The sequence below is a fragment of the Coptis chinensis genome, chromosome 7 (genome assembly GCF_015680905.1).
Source record: "Coptis chinensis isolate HL-2020 chromosome 7, ASM1568090v1, whole genome shotgun sequence".
Taxonomy (NCBI): Eukaryota; Viridiplantae; Streptophyta; class Magnoliopsida; order Ranunculales; family Ranunculaceae; genus Coptis; species Coptis chinensis.
Window position 1 is genome coordinate 21679907 of NC_141462.1, and position 15212 is coordinate 21695118.

Genomic DNA, 15212 nt, shown 5'->3' on the forward strand with positions numbered 1-15212 from the left:
TATAGCATGGATAAAGTGTTGAAATTTTTGTAACGGTTAATAAGCGTTGCAAACAAAAATTTCCAACAGTTATTAACCGTTGCAAACATAAATTTCCCACGCTTATTAACCGTTGCAAAATTTCCAACGGTTCTTAACCGTTGCAAAATTGTTAATTAATTTAAAAAAAATTAATTTAAAAGTTGTTTGTAACGGTTATAAACCGTTGCTGATAAAAAATAATAATTCTCATATTTTGTAGCGAGACCAACTAAACCTACAAAAAATGAATGGCATCCACAATTTTGTGTCACTGAATACCCATAAAAATGAAAAATTAAATAACCACATGTTAAGATCCAGTCTTGAAGAAGAAAATATTATCCTTGTCAACAGATCGGTAAGGATTGGTACTTTGTTGGAGATTATCTCCAGCATACTTTTCCAGACCATTTTGACTATCTGATTCCAAAAGGGCAGGAAAGTCAAATGCACTCAGACTCGGAGCTGACAAGGTCTTTGAATTCAGGTTCTGATTGAAACCAACAACAACTTGAAGCTGCAGTAGCAAACAGATGTGTTAAGGAATGATGACAGCAGCTTCATACAATAACTGGAAACTTCAAAATTCTTACCCTTACCATCATCCTTATCGATTTATGTACAGATACAGGATATAGCAAGGATTAATGGATTACCACTAAAAGTTTTCTTGGTACTTCTTTGTAGGGAAGCTTGATTTTGTTACACTCCCAAAGACAATGATTACAGCGGTCAAGGCGAACATAAAAGATTTTGAGTACTCTAGTAAACTGTAGTACATAATACACACAAAAGACACTACAATCACAGTTCAGAAACTTTAGCATACCTCGAGTTGAGTGAGCATCTCTATTGTCAAGTTCAAGTCACATCCATTTGCATAATATACCTCTACCAGGCTTTCAGCAGCAAAACCAGGGAACTGAGAAGCCAAAAACTCGACCGTACTTATCTTAGAATCATCCGAAATGGCATGCTCACTTAACACATCATAAATTTAGTACAAAAACTTCCATTATATGGAAGACCCTCCCTTCCATTGCCGAGAATCTGATCACCGTTTGGGAAATGCTTTTCCCAGGGATTAGATGGTAAAGTCACAAAGCTGGCTGATGACTGCTCTGACACATATGGTGTGGCTGAGTATCTCAGCTTCTCAATCACATTGTTGTGTTGGATGTCTGGGGGAGACAATTTTTGTTGCTTTTTCAATGCGAGGCTAGCAGAGAAGCTCGAGTTTTGCCCTACATCACTTATGGACAACCTTGCAAATGGGAGACTAGCAGGTCCTTGAGTTTCATTTTCTTCTATGAACTTAAAGTCGGTGTTATATCATCGGAAGATGGTGCGCCCAAGATCGATGCTTTAACCGTCATTATCCGAGTTATTTGAAACAGAGGACTCGATTCGATCTAACACCGCTTTTCCGGATGTTCCGAAGTGTCCCATCTTCGACGCTTCACCGGGGCTAGTGCTTCCAGGTGTAGATCTGAGAGAAAATGGAACAAACTCTACAGCATTTGAATTCAATGTGGTTGCCTTGATCCCTGTATTCAGTGTCACGTTGTTTGGGAAACCCTTTCTTGACAAATTCATCATTATATGGACTCTAAAAAAATGATGCCACGTACAAAGGTAGAAAAAAACATATATTTATAAGCATAGCAGATATCAAAACCCCCTCAATTTAACGAAGTTGTTACCACCTTAACAGAGCAGATATGAAACAATCAACTTTGATATGCCTTGTTTTATAAACAAAACAAAGAAGTTGTTTCATGAGTGAAACAAATTAAAAACATAAAAAAAGAATTTCCTACAACGAAGAATCAAACCCTATCCCCTCAAGACATTGTTTTGGTTGCACAATAACAACTCCAGAAACATCCACATTTTAAGAGCAATAACCAAAAAAAAAGTACACTTTACGTTATTTGGAAACCAGGTAGGACTTGAACTTACAGGATGCCGATCAAGAACTTAAAAGGTAGTTCAACACCAAAAATACAAAGAAAATGCAAATTTTGATAAAACCTAGCGCTTTTGATATGGAAACAAAGTTTTTACCTGATTTGCATTTTCTTCTAAAGAACTTTGGAGGTAAAAACCAACCTAACACAAGTCGTTGAACTACCACCTGTTCTAGTTAAAACAAGTAGGACAGTCCAGATTTATTCACAAGAAATTACTGATACAAGACCAAAGCAGGCTAGCTACATAATCAGATTGTTATCATCACCACCAACACTAGCAAATTAATTATTTTTAGTGTGTTTCCCAACTAATTTATCAGGTGATTATCATGGACAAAATCTCAACCAACCACACATTTGTTACCTAAATAAGCAGCAAGCTGGTCTATTGAGCTCAAGTAGTTTTAGAACAATTACCAATGTGATAGAAACTAAATCGAAATCAAAAACCTATAAATAACAAAAATTATGTAACATACATCAATCACAATGAAAATTTTATAAAAATAATAATAAATAGTCCATAACAAACAAAACGATATCCTTGTCCATAAATCTAAATCTTGCAAACTCATACTTTTGATATAGCATAAAAAAAACAAGTAACTCCAATGAACACAGTAACACATAACCAGCTCAAACCAATAATCACAATCAAACAACAATAAGGATTTATTATGATTCAAAGATCTAAACACATAATTAATCAAAAAATAATCTTTGAATACAAAACTAACAGATCTGAATATATAAAGTCAAATTCTAGTACCTTTTCTAAACTCGATTACAACTGAAATAGATTCAAACACATCCATCAACAAAATCTGAAAAAAAAAAAAAATAGATTTCTAGAAACAAAAAAACAAACAAACAGCGAATATAAATCAGTTTGTGAAGCTATTTCGATTTAGATATGCAAATTCAGACAGGAAAATCACAATTATCTGCTACAATACCCTGCACGACAAATAGAGGGAGTAGAACACCTAAATTAAGTTGATGTGCAGATTTATCTCTACAAGGCAATTCTGTCCCTAACGAATGCAAGATCTGGACTGGTCCTTATATTAATCTTACTAACATCCAAGTGACTTATGGCAAGGTGCGTCTTGATACACCAATGGTCTTCTTCGACTAAGATTCCTCACGACATTCTGATAAACTTGTGGTTTGGAATGTGAGGCGCTTCCACGATCTTCACTGTTATTATAGTGGGTGACTACCAACCCACATCTTTGAAACAATAATACATGAATTACAAGTGCATTTGTAAGAACTTGTGATGCACACCATATCTTACTTTTCGTATCTTAAATTTTATTCCCTTTAAATCTTTAATAAAGGTAAAAAATGCAAATATTTGGCACGCAATACATACCTCGACAGTACCAGAAACATCGTAGCCTTCGATTTTTGTTTGCAAAGCTCACTCCAGCGCATCGGCAAAAATAAAAATCGTACCTTTGAAGCAAGAAAATTTGGAGCAGTATCAAGCCAAGCAAAATTGAAGTAGTATTAACCCAAGTGAGAGAGAGAGAGAGAGAGAAAAGGGTACCGGCAGTGAGAGAGAAAGGGAGGAGACCTAAGAGTGTAGGGCGGTGAGAGAAAGAGATGAGAGAGACTAAAGTTAAGGTTATCTTTTATATTTGGACCAAAATAATAGAGTGATTTTTTTTTTGGTTTCCCTCTTTTGCAAAATTTTTGAATTTTTTATTTGTAACACTTCTCAAATGATTTTTAAGCGTTAGAAAATAATTTCTGAAATTCACCCAAATTAGAGCAACACTTAACAACATTATTAACGCTTATATAGCGTTGGCAACTTGCCAATGGTAAATAATAGTTGCAAAGCAAAAAAGGTATGTGTTGCAAATATCCTATTATAGTGTAGTGAATCAAGAAAAAAAACAGCGCATGATGCGGCAAACTAAAACAGGCATAAGAAGGTACTTATGCCTCATACTCTGGGCTCGTGCTAGACTAGCCACTAAAATCTGGAGAATGTCATATAAGAAACGCCCCTCAGCAAAAGCAAGGAAAACGTCACCAGCGATATTATTCGCAGAAAAAAAACTGCCACTCCCATAAGATATTCATCATGATAAAGAACATGGTAGTGCCTACGTTCAGGGACAGGCTACCAAGGGCTATGTTATATTGTCCTTAGTCTTCTACACGAAAAACCCATCCCCCATAAGTCTCATGAAAATACTCATAGTTATAAAGGTATATATTATTAGTCAGATAGCCCCATGAGTTTTTAGGGGCAGGCATAGGCATTCCCATAGCAAAGGCAATAAAAAACTTGCTGAAATTCATTGTCGTATCATTAACTATGACAGAGAACACTTGTTCTCCATCTGGTTGATAAAAGAACTTAGAATTATTATAGAAATATTCAGTAAGTCTAGGTGAATACGAGTCATTGGGACTTACCAGTAGATTCTTCCATCTTGATCGCACGATCTTTTCGCGAAACCATCCTCCATACGAGTCACTCGAGAACAAGTCTTCGAAGGGCTGCTCCGGTATGATTGTAGGAGACTTCATATCAACACAAACACTCCCTAGATTTCCTGTAAACAATCTCGAAAGAACCCACAAAAAATCATAAGTAGAAGTGTCTAAGGAGGCTAGAGGGCACGCTAGCGCTAATTGCTGTGGAAAAGCGGCCTTTCGGTTTTAGGTTGAAAAAGGGGGCGACTCGGGTCTTTGCCATGAGTAGTCCAGGCACTTTGAGGGCGGGCGTGCTTAGCTTGTAAGCAACTAGGGGGCGCGCACGCTCTGTATACCAGAGTGCTCTGAAGTGAAAATTGAAAATAAAAGTGAGAGATAAAAGTGAAAGGTGCAATATGAGAGGTGTGATGTGAAGTTTAGAGTGAACCAAGGATTTATAGAGGACTAGTTTCTTAATCTAACTTCCACAAGCTACCCAAATTGTTAAGGTAACTTGATAGAAACAGAAAATTCCTAAATCCGAAATAGAAATAGACCAGGTGCATATTCCAAAATCAAACCAATAGCTTTTTGGCTTAAACTAAAATAGCAAGCATCCAAATCCTACTCCTTGAGTTTGCACAACCCAACACTAGCTAATTCTAGCGGCACCAATTTAGTAGCATGCTCATACAATTCATATTCTCACAATCTTAAATTCCAAAACAGTGGATAAGGTAAGACAACAATGCTAAACAAATAAGACCACCCCCAAACAAATTGGGAAGATGGGATTAATGAAATATCGATAGCATGCTTGGACAACAATTAAATTAACTTAAAATTCAAATAAGATTAACTAACCAAAAACAAATGCATAATCCGATATTAACTACTTAACTAAACAACTAAAATCTAATTCTACTAAAAACATCAAAATACATCAAAACAACAAATTTCCTAAACCACTAGCCACGAGATGAAGATGGACCTGAATCATCCGTCCTACATTGACGACGCTCAAGCCTCACAGACTCATCTAAAGAAAAACCCTCCTGAGGTGGCAAGTGTCACAACCCAAATTTCTAAACAATTACAAAGTGAATATTTGAAATATAAATATCTTAAACATCACTATGTTCAATTGTCTAAAAACCCAGGCTATGACGGGGTGAATACAACACATGCCAAAACCGAAAACCCACATCATAAAGAATCAACTTAACAACAATAATCTCCAAAATTTCTCAACCATCACTTTATTAAAAGACTATCTTCCGTCCAAAAACCATCAAAACAAACTCTAAGAATAAAAGGTCTTCAACATCGTATTCTCATGTCATGATGAATATGAAACTACGTTATTACATACTTCCAAAAAGATCAGACCTAATAAAAATAAACTCCCGGACTGCTCCTGAAACAAATCCAAATCAAACGCCGTGGTTCCACTGTCTTCCATCTATGTTCCCAAGAACACACCCACGTTGCCAAAACAAAGCAAACATGGGTCAGCAAAATGGAATTTGTTGGTATGAATAGACTAACCACATAAAAACAATGTCATACTTTAATTATCCAAACAATCACTTTATATTTTCCCATAACTTAATCATTCTCAGCTTAGAAGACAGGTAGTTCCGTCATTTCAACCGGCATAGTTTCTTCCCAAACAAGACTTCCATTATATTAACTCATTATAATAACCTATCTTAATTACTTAATAATTGAATTAAATCTCACCGATATCCACTTCGATATAAGGGTAGGACAGCGTCCCTGCACAAAAGATTATTAAGTCCTACCCTCCTGCAAACGGAAGTTAGAAATTTTATATAACATATGTAGATATCCTATAGGTATTCAAATGTAAACCCAAGCACACTCGCATAATCAAATCAATTTCTCTTATTAATTAATTAATTACTTTTCTTATACACCCACTCTTTAGTATATATGTACCTTAGGTCATTCATGGCACAGTCAATGAATACCCGGGTCGTTCATGACACAGTCAATGAATACCCAGTTATAACACTAACGGGCCATTTATGACACATTCAATAAATGCCCACTTATCACATGACATATTCAGTCATAAAATCTCATTTCCAAAACTTGAGGCGTGAAGAGATTCAAAAAGGGTGTGGTAAATCTGTTAATGCATTATTGAACTTTATTGTATATGTTATTTCAGAGAACGGAAGAGTACCTTGTTTCTTGTATTATTGTTTATGCGTTATTAATATATCGATGTCTAAGTGTCATAGCGTCGTATATCATAAAAGACTGAACTATCACATAGTAGTTAATACACGTACACACGTATATATATATATATATATATATATATATATAAAGTCTTAGCCCAAAGCCAAGCAGACTTATAGCACTAGACCTATCCTAATAGACCTAATCATAGCCAAGTCAAAGGTCTTTATGTCCATGTCTCTTAAAATTTAAATCTCGTCACGTGTCCAAAATTTGATAATATCAACATCAAATCTCTCTTAGAAAATGACAAACCAATTATACATGCTTCCACAATATTTTAGCATTTGATTTGTCCATACAATATACAACATAAACGTAGCACAATTAAACAGTCAATAGTCCACAATCAAAGTCCAAACCAAAGTCCAAAAGTCTAAACATTTAAAGACCCCATTTGGATCTATTCTTAACTCATATGGACTGGCCCCAAACAATATTAGAAACTGGCCCAAAACAATTAAGTGATTCGGCCCAAAGAAAGTAAAAGAAACTGGCCCAAAGACTAACTAATTAGTTTTGGCCCAAAACAAAATTAGATTTCGGCCCAACAACTAAACAATCTAAGGCCCAAGCCCCAAGCCCAACCGACCAACAGGTCGTCTCCCTCAGCAGGCTTCTTTTCCACCACCAGCCCAAATTTTTCAGGCAACCACCGCTCACTTCATCAACACATCGGTTTCACTCCTTGCAAAAACCCCTACAACTTTATCAAACACAAATACTCACTTCATTAACATCAAAAACTAGATCTCAATCGCGACCTCTATTAACACTTGATCCAAAGCTTCAAACGGCACCCCAACCAAACATCAACAACCAACATCAACCCCTTACTACCACCCATCTTCAATCAACAACAAAAACAATAATAACAGTTCACATAAATTTTACTGGCGATTTCTTAGTGCCGCCATTAATAGATGTTCAAGCTTTTTCCAAGCTTCAACACCCCACCGAATTTCAATCCCGACAGCACCCAACCTCCGATTCTGAACCCAACTTCCCATACACCCCGATAGTTCAACCACCAATCCGAAATTAACCCACACAACAACACAGTATAACGGTTTCAAACAATATACAGGACAAATGTTTGTTTGGGCTCGCGCCGCCATTAACGGGCCCAATCAAGCTTCGACAGTTCAATATCAATTTTCAAGTTTCAACAGAGTTTCAACAGACAGTTTAACCAGTTTTAACAACGACAGTTTAACCAGTTTAACAACGACAGGACGAATAATAATGACAGAAGAATGAGCCAAAAATATGAGCGAAAACCTTGAACAGTAAAGTTAGACATGAAATAGAAAACTAATCTACTCACACGTGATTGGCTCCGACTATTAGCTAGCTATCAGAAAATTTCCAGCAAGAATCCTCCCTTCTCTTTTATGTGTAAAACTCTCTTTTTTCTTCTCTGTGTAAAAACTCTCTCTCTCTCTCCCTGTTTTTAAAAACTCCGTGTGAACTCCTTTTTGTTTTCAAACTCTCCTAAAAATAAGGAAGGAAGGTTTATCTCCTAACCCTACTGGGTTTCCTATCCTTACTAATATCTATCCTATTTTATTTTGTCTATTATCTATTATTATTATTATTATTATTAGGAAAAATAAAAGAATAAAACATGGGGTGTTATAGCAAGCGTCGTAGAACTTCTACTCGGAACCTGCGCTCGGGCTCCATAAATGCACTCATCTCTACCCAACGCTCATCCTCATGCTGGACTAGAGTCTCCAAGGTAGTTTGGATGTCCCGGTGACTATCACTAAGCTTCTCAAAATTCTGATGAATGGCAGTCTGCCTAGTCCGGAGATCCTCACAAATGGTATTAAGTGAACGCATGCCATGATGTAGTAATGTGATGTGTTCTGTATCAGTAGTAGCCTTTTCCAAGGCATCTGCATCAAAGCACGTCGTGTCTTCCTCATCCGACTCCGTCTTAACACCCCTATCCTCAGGCAACTTCTAGTCCCTCTGAATACATTGCCTATATCTACTTGCATTTTCATGCAACTTCACCATAATCCCATCAGACTTCAGAACAAATCCCAAATGCCTTATAATCTTTGTAATCAAAACAGGAAAAGGTGCAGTATATACACCAATGCCTCTAATCACAGATAACAAAAAGTCGAGGATGCAAAAAGCATACCTTTTCTCCTGTAATACCCAGAGAACGTGCAGACAGTTCGAATTAATGTCACTGACCTTCGTTGTCCCAATGACATTCCGACTAACCCACTGAGCTACGGCCAGCTGGTTCTTTTGCAGAGATGACTGTCGAACACAATGCGATTTCATATTGTATTGTCCTTCCAATGCAGTCTAGTTCATCAAAGCCTCAATTCCACCCCACTGAGATTCCTGTAATGTACTATGGGGTTTCTTTTTACCTCAATGCCCATAATCCTAGACAACACATCTGTACACACTTCTCTCCTCTTACCATTCACTTTCACAAAAAAATTCCAACCCTCAATCTCCCTCTTCTTATAAAAATTCAATACCAAGTTGGTGTGATAAAAGTCATTCGTCGAATACCACAACCTCTACCAATACCTACTAATCATCTCGTCACTGTAAAAGGGTGAAAATTGGCCAAAAGTGAAAGCTTGTTCCGAGAGAATTTTGCAGTTTTGATCCATTTTGAATTCGAATTTTTGGTGAAGGTAAGGGGGGGTATTAAACACTCGGTTTAAGTTAGAGGTGGAGTGGTGTGGTGGTTGGTGCGATAATATATATATATGGAATTATTTATTTAATTTATTTATTTATTTATTTAAAATTTGCTGGATTTGGATTTGGGATACGCGGGCCTGATTTTTGGCCCGAGTCTGTATTGGGCTTGGGTTTCAAACCCAAGTATATAATCACATTGTTCTAGAGAATACGGTTTTAAGAGAATAAAAAAATAATAAAAATGGAAGCGGCTTGTTTGCTAGAGCGTGGGAGCGCGACGGTTCGGACGATGAAGGATTCGTCGAGTTTTAATACAGGTGAGTAGATTAGTTTGCTAGTTTACGTCTAAATTTATTGTTAAGAATTTATGCTCATGTTTTCGGTTCATTATTCTGTTATTATTATTCATCCTGTAGTTGTGAAAACTGGTTAAACTGTAGTTGATAAAACTTGTTAAATTGTCTGTTGAAACTCGAAAATTGACATGGAACTGTCGAACCTTATTTGGGCCCGTGAATGGCAGCACAAGCCCAACAGCAAGAAAACGTCCCATATTTTGGTTTGAACTCTTTTGGGTTGGTTTTGAACCCGTACTGATGTGGTTAGGATTGAAGATGTTGGGTGGTGGTGGTGAAGTGTTGGGGTATTTGTTGGTTGAAATCGGTGGTTAAAATGTCGGGATGGATATTGGGGGTGGCGGTAAAGCTTGCATTTTTCATCAATGGCGTCGCCTGTTATGATGTTGGTTGAACTCTTGATGTTTTGTTTTTTTTAATGTGTCGGCTGGAATGGATTGTTTGGGTGGGGCTGTGGAAGCTCTGTTCAAGCTTTGAACAGGCGCTAATGGCGTCACCTATCATGATGATTGTTTGAACTTTTGTTGTTTGATTTGGTTTGGAATTTGTGGGTTTGATGGATTGTTGGTGATGGAGTAGTGTAGTAGGTGTGAGGGCGGTTGAGTGGGGCTGTGTGAAGCTGTCGGAGGTGGTGGAAGCCATTAATGGCGGCGCGAATTTTAGATCTAGGTTGATGGATAATCGGGATTGAATGATTTAGAGTTTTTGGCTTTTAGTAAAGTTGTAAGGTTTGTGTTTAGGAGTGATTTCGGTTGGTTGAAATGGGAGATGGTGGTAGTCGATTTGGTGCTGGTGGTGGAGGAGAAGCCTGAGGAAGAAGATGACCGGCTGGGCTTGGGCCTGGGTCGGTTTCTCTTGGGCCTTGGGCTTAGCTAGGTTAAGTGGTTGGGCCTTAGCTAGTTTAAGTGTTGGGCCCATTTCATTTTAAGTTGTTTTGGGCCAGTTAACTACTACAGAATGACACATATACCACGGTCAATAAGAACGTTTATACCACGGTTCTTCCAAAAACCGTGGGAAATACTTATATACCACGGCGGAAATTTCTTTGGTAATTGGTTTACTAGTATATGCCACAGTTACATGAAAACCGTGGGATAAGTTGGGCTATATGCCATGGTTAGTTTTTTTTTCAGCATGAGAGTACTTCACATCCCCACTACCTTAAACATAAACAGTGGTTTATGACTTTATTCCAAATAGTCAAATACGTGAAAAAAAAATACACAGTACGAAACTCATTCAAATTGGATTCCCCACTACACCAAAAGGGTAATTTTGTAACGCTCTCATTTTTCACTTGTAACGTTTTTTTAACTGTGACACAATTATTAACGTTTATAAAGCGTTAGCATGTACTTTATATGTTACTTAAATTTTAGATAATTATCGAAATTAATTTGTCACGGTTGACTAACACATGGATACCGTCAGAAATAAAATAAAAAAGAAAAAAAACTGAAAAATAAGAAACAGTATAAAACCAATCTCGCACTCCTCTCTCTCACTTTCAAAGGAGGGAAGTGGTTGGCTCAAACCAGTACTTCTTCATCTAAAACGAAGGTAAGCTTTTTTCTTTCTTCTTTTGTTAGTTCTTACTTTCCTTATTCTTCTTCTTCAATTCTTCTTCTCTTTTTAGGGTTTGGAAAATTAAGGTTTTTATTTTCGTGCCTTCCTCTTCAATTCTCTTCTTTAATTGGATTTCAGATTTCGGTTTGAGAATGAGTTAGCACTACTACAAAAATGGCCATAGATAGCTTTTATTTAATTGCATATATAAAAAAAAACGCTATACTAAAAATAGGCATTGCACTTGGTAAACCCAAAGCTTATCCTAACACGCACGCGTTTTCCACGTTTGGTGTCCCAAAATTCTTCTAAACGCTATCTCAACTTAACACGTGGGCAAACCTGGCACTTAAACTTCACACACGCACATGACAGATTCAGCAGAGTATATAGCCCATTAACTTGGTGAAAAAAGAAATAGAAATCCCTAGAAACAAAATCAGAAAGGAACTCCGATTGTTCATGGGATTTGAAGTTAGAACACCACCGAATCGAGTTTGCTACTACAAGACAAGTGAATATACTTGTTTCCACTTTCCAACGCCTCGTTAATACTCTTGGTACTCCTAAAGACACCCCCGAGCTTCGCGACAAGTTGTGAGTCTTCATCATCATTTTTATTTCTTTCCAAGTTTTACGTTTCAAAATTTTCGTGAATTTTTTTGCATCAATTGGTATAGTTGGTGTTGTTTTCTTATTGCAGTCATCATTTCTTCTTTGTAATTCCAAATCATCTCTATTCAAGCATTACTCCTGAAGAGAGATGGCAGAGACTCCTGAAGACATAAATGTCTCTACCATAGGCTCACCAACAAAGCACAAGATCATGGAACCTGAGGAAAAATTGGCTATACCGGATATTCATAATATACCAGTTAAGATTAAGAGAGCAAATGATTTTTATATGGAATATGCAGGGCTTGAGGAGCAACCAAGTAATGTAGAAATTATACTTTGGTATGGACCTAATTGGATCTAAGGCAGATGATTCATTACCCGCAGTGGACCAAAAATTCACAGGCTCACCATGTTCCCCAAAAGAAATGAAACTGTGAGTACTTTTCCTTCTAAATACAATTAATTATTTATTTCATTTTATATTTCATTTTCAGTATAGATTAGAACATGCCTTAGTAGATCGCCTTGTGTACCCAAGGTGCAGCTCAGCTGGTTTGGAGTACACCAACACTCGTGAGATTGACATGCGTCTGACATTTGAGTTTCTTGGGACTCTCTAGATAGGGGATTGCTGATTTGACCAGACTTGGGTACCTAGCCTCTGGACCATGGGCTGGTTCCACCACCCCGGCTTTAAAGTCCCTGACCTAGTTTTGCAAGCTAAGAAATGGCTAAGCAATGGCGTTGCCTGAATGAAATTTTATTTCTTTCCCAAAGTACTTTGAATAATTTGTGTTGTTTTCTTATTGCAGTTAATAATGTAGACAGAAGACAAGGTTACATATTGGACGGTTGGTGAAAGATACTACAACCAAACTTAAACAAGCTAGTGAAATAGATCAATATACCGAAGTTAGTGTAAGTACAGATCAATTACCACTGACGTGATTGATTCTTTTGATGTTAACTACCGATTAGGTTTCCATGGTTTTCAAAAGTTTGCTTTCTTCGTAACTGAGTGGTTCTTAGTTCTGATTTTTTTTTCCCAATCTAATTGCAGGCAAGCAAAAAGATTGACGATGCTAAGCTTGCAAAAGATTTCCAGGCAGCTTTAAAAAGTTTCGAAGGCTCAACGCCTTGCAACCGGCGTGAAACATCATATTGATGTCCCAAGTACTTCCCCCTTCAAGGTATTTTTTCTCAAATGTCCAACAGATTCAAGTATAACCATAATATGATGTAATTCTTATAAATGTTTTGTGTGGCATACTTGAGTGCAACCGCAAACACATTGTACTTGTCTCTTGGTTCTAATAGCAAAACAAAGAATTTTAAACAGGTTGATAACTAAAGATTGGTGTGGGCTTGGGATGCGAAGGTTTATAGTTTAGCGCTAAGGATTTTGCTTCATTTTAACTTTGAACGGCTGAAGTTGCATCGCAATTCAAAACTTACGCCCCAAACTCCTAATAGCCCATTAGCACGCACCTATATGGGGTCATTGTTTAATCAAGTTGTTATTTTATTTCCGGGACTCGGTAGCCACCCATCATACACAAGTCGTGGGTTCAAACCCAGGCCTCTATTTTTTTTTTTTTTATTATCACAACTGAGTCTGTTTAAAAACGCCCGACTCCATAACCAAGGATGAGTTTCCAAGATCTCTAAACGAATTCGGACAATTGGGTCAAGAAGAGGATACACAAGCGGTACCCAAGATCTGACCCAAGTCGTCTCGATCGGGTGTGTTTCAAATAAAGTTATGGAAATCTACTCAAGCCGTCAGCGTCAAGAAGAGGAAATCTACTCAAGAAAGTTATGATATTTCCCATATCCTTTGTTTAAATGATGTGTACCTTTAGCTGTTATGGGAAATGTGTTCTTTGCTTGTTAATGTTGCTTCACAAGGTATTTCAGTTTGTTGTAGTGTCTTGTCACTCTAGTGATGGTGATCATTAATTTGTCGTTTTAATTGCTTTAGTCCCTACTTTTCGCTCAAAGACCTTATTGGTTGGGACGTGGGAGGACTGTCTATTTCATCTCAGATGTATATTGTCTCACCCACATTATTTTTCGGTTGCTTTTTGTGGATTATTTGGTTCTTAAAGGTTTGCATTGGACATTCTTTTTATACTTGTGGAATTTGACAGTACCATACTCCCCTTTCTTACACTTGTAGGATTTGGAATGGATTGTTACCAAATTTCATAAACTTCTTGTCAATTTCTCCTTTTCTCTCATTGTTCATGTCGGGGATTCATCACTTGGAAGTTTAGTTCAATTGGCCCAGTATGTGTTTGCATATTCTTTACAAGGTATCATGGGCTGACATTAGCTAGGTAACTTCCTTTTTTTTAAAATGAACTCAACAATTATATTCCTTGGTTGTTATTTAACTAAAATGGGAATTGCTAGCTTGCTAGGTCTGTTTTTGTATTCATAGATTCTTTTTTCTATATGTTAGGCCTGTTTTGTGACCATAGCTACTTTAGTCTATGTATATGATGCTCGTGCTTGTTGTGTTGTTTGGCTTGTGTTTCCTCTAGTTATTTGTTAATGTCACTACACCATAAGTCCATAACTGTGAGTTAGATGGTGAGTCTATTTCATGTGCTTGTGTCTTGTGAGCATCTTGGGGGTTCTATTTGGTGTTTTTTTTGTTTGTGAGGTTTGGAAGGGGGGTCTATTTCAAGTGGCAGACCTTGTACCAATATGAGTAAGGAGTTTTGTGTTGTGTATCATGTTAGACCATACAAATATTTCAATATGCCATTACCATGTGTTAGATATTTTGAATCTATTGCAATTTATGCATATGAACAAACTTTTTTTTTATTGGTTTGCTTAAATATTTTTGTACTCTTGTTAATTTGTCGGATTGAAATCTACTTGTACCTTGGACAATGAAAATGAACTTACCTGGACGATAGTTCGTTTATAACTTAACTCGGGTTTTTAGTCTTGTTAACATTAATTGATTTTCTAACTTCATGAAAAGAATTATTTGCTTCCCAATGTCTTATAGAAATGCATTGGCGCTAGCCTTTTGTGTAGTAGTGGGATGAGCTGGTAGTATGGTACGTTTTCCGCGTTTGGTGTCCCTATATATATATGATCTCTTCTATTATTTTAAATCCCTATTGAGGTCTCTATTATGTTTTTTAAAATTATAACATTCCATTGAATTAGAATAAGCATGAAATCTTTGAATAGTATAGATCTTGCATGATGTATAAGTAGTTTTTATGGATTAATCGTGCTTCTATCTATGTATTATGTGTACTAT

The 15212-nt window shown here is 36.9% G+C and overlaps 1 pseudogene across 1 annotated transcript; it reads right to left on the reverse strand.

The window, feature by feature from the left end:
- Nucleotides 1–254: 254 nt before the first annotated feature.
- On the reverse strand, nt 255–1617 carry LOC147486605 (polyadenylate-binding protein-interacting protein 7 pseudogene; annotated as a pseudogene). Its single transcript, XR_015202770.1, has 3 exons — nt 1392–1617; nt 851–1017; nt 255–538 (listed from the first exon to the last, which is right to left on the reverse strand). The product of XR_015202770.1 is annotated as a polyadenylate-binding protein-interacting protein 7 pseudogene (transcript).
- Nucleotides 1618–15212: the final 13595 nt, after the last annotated feature.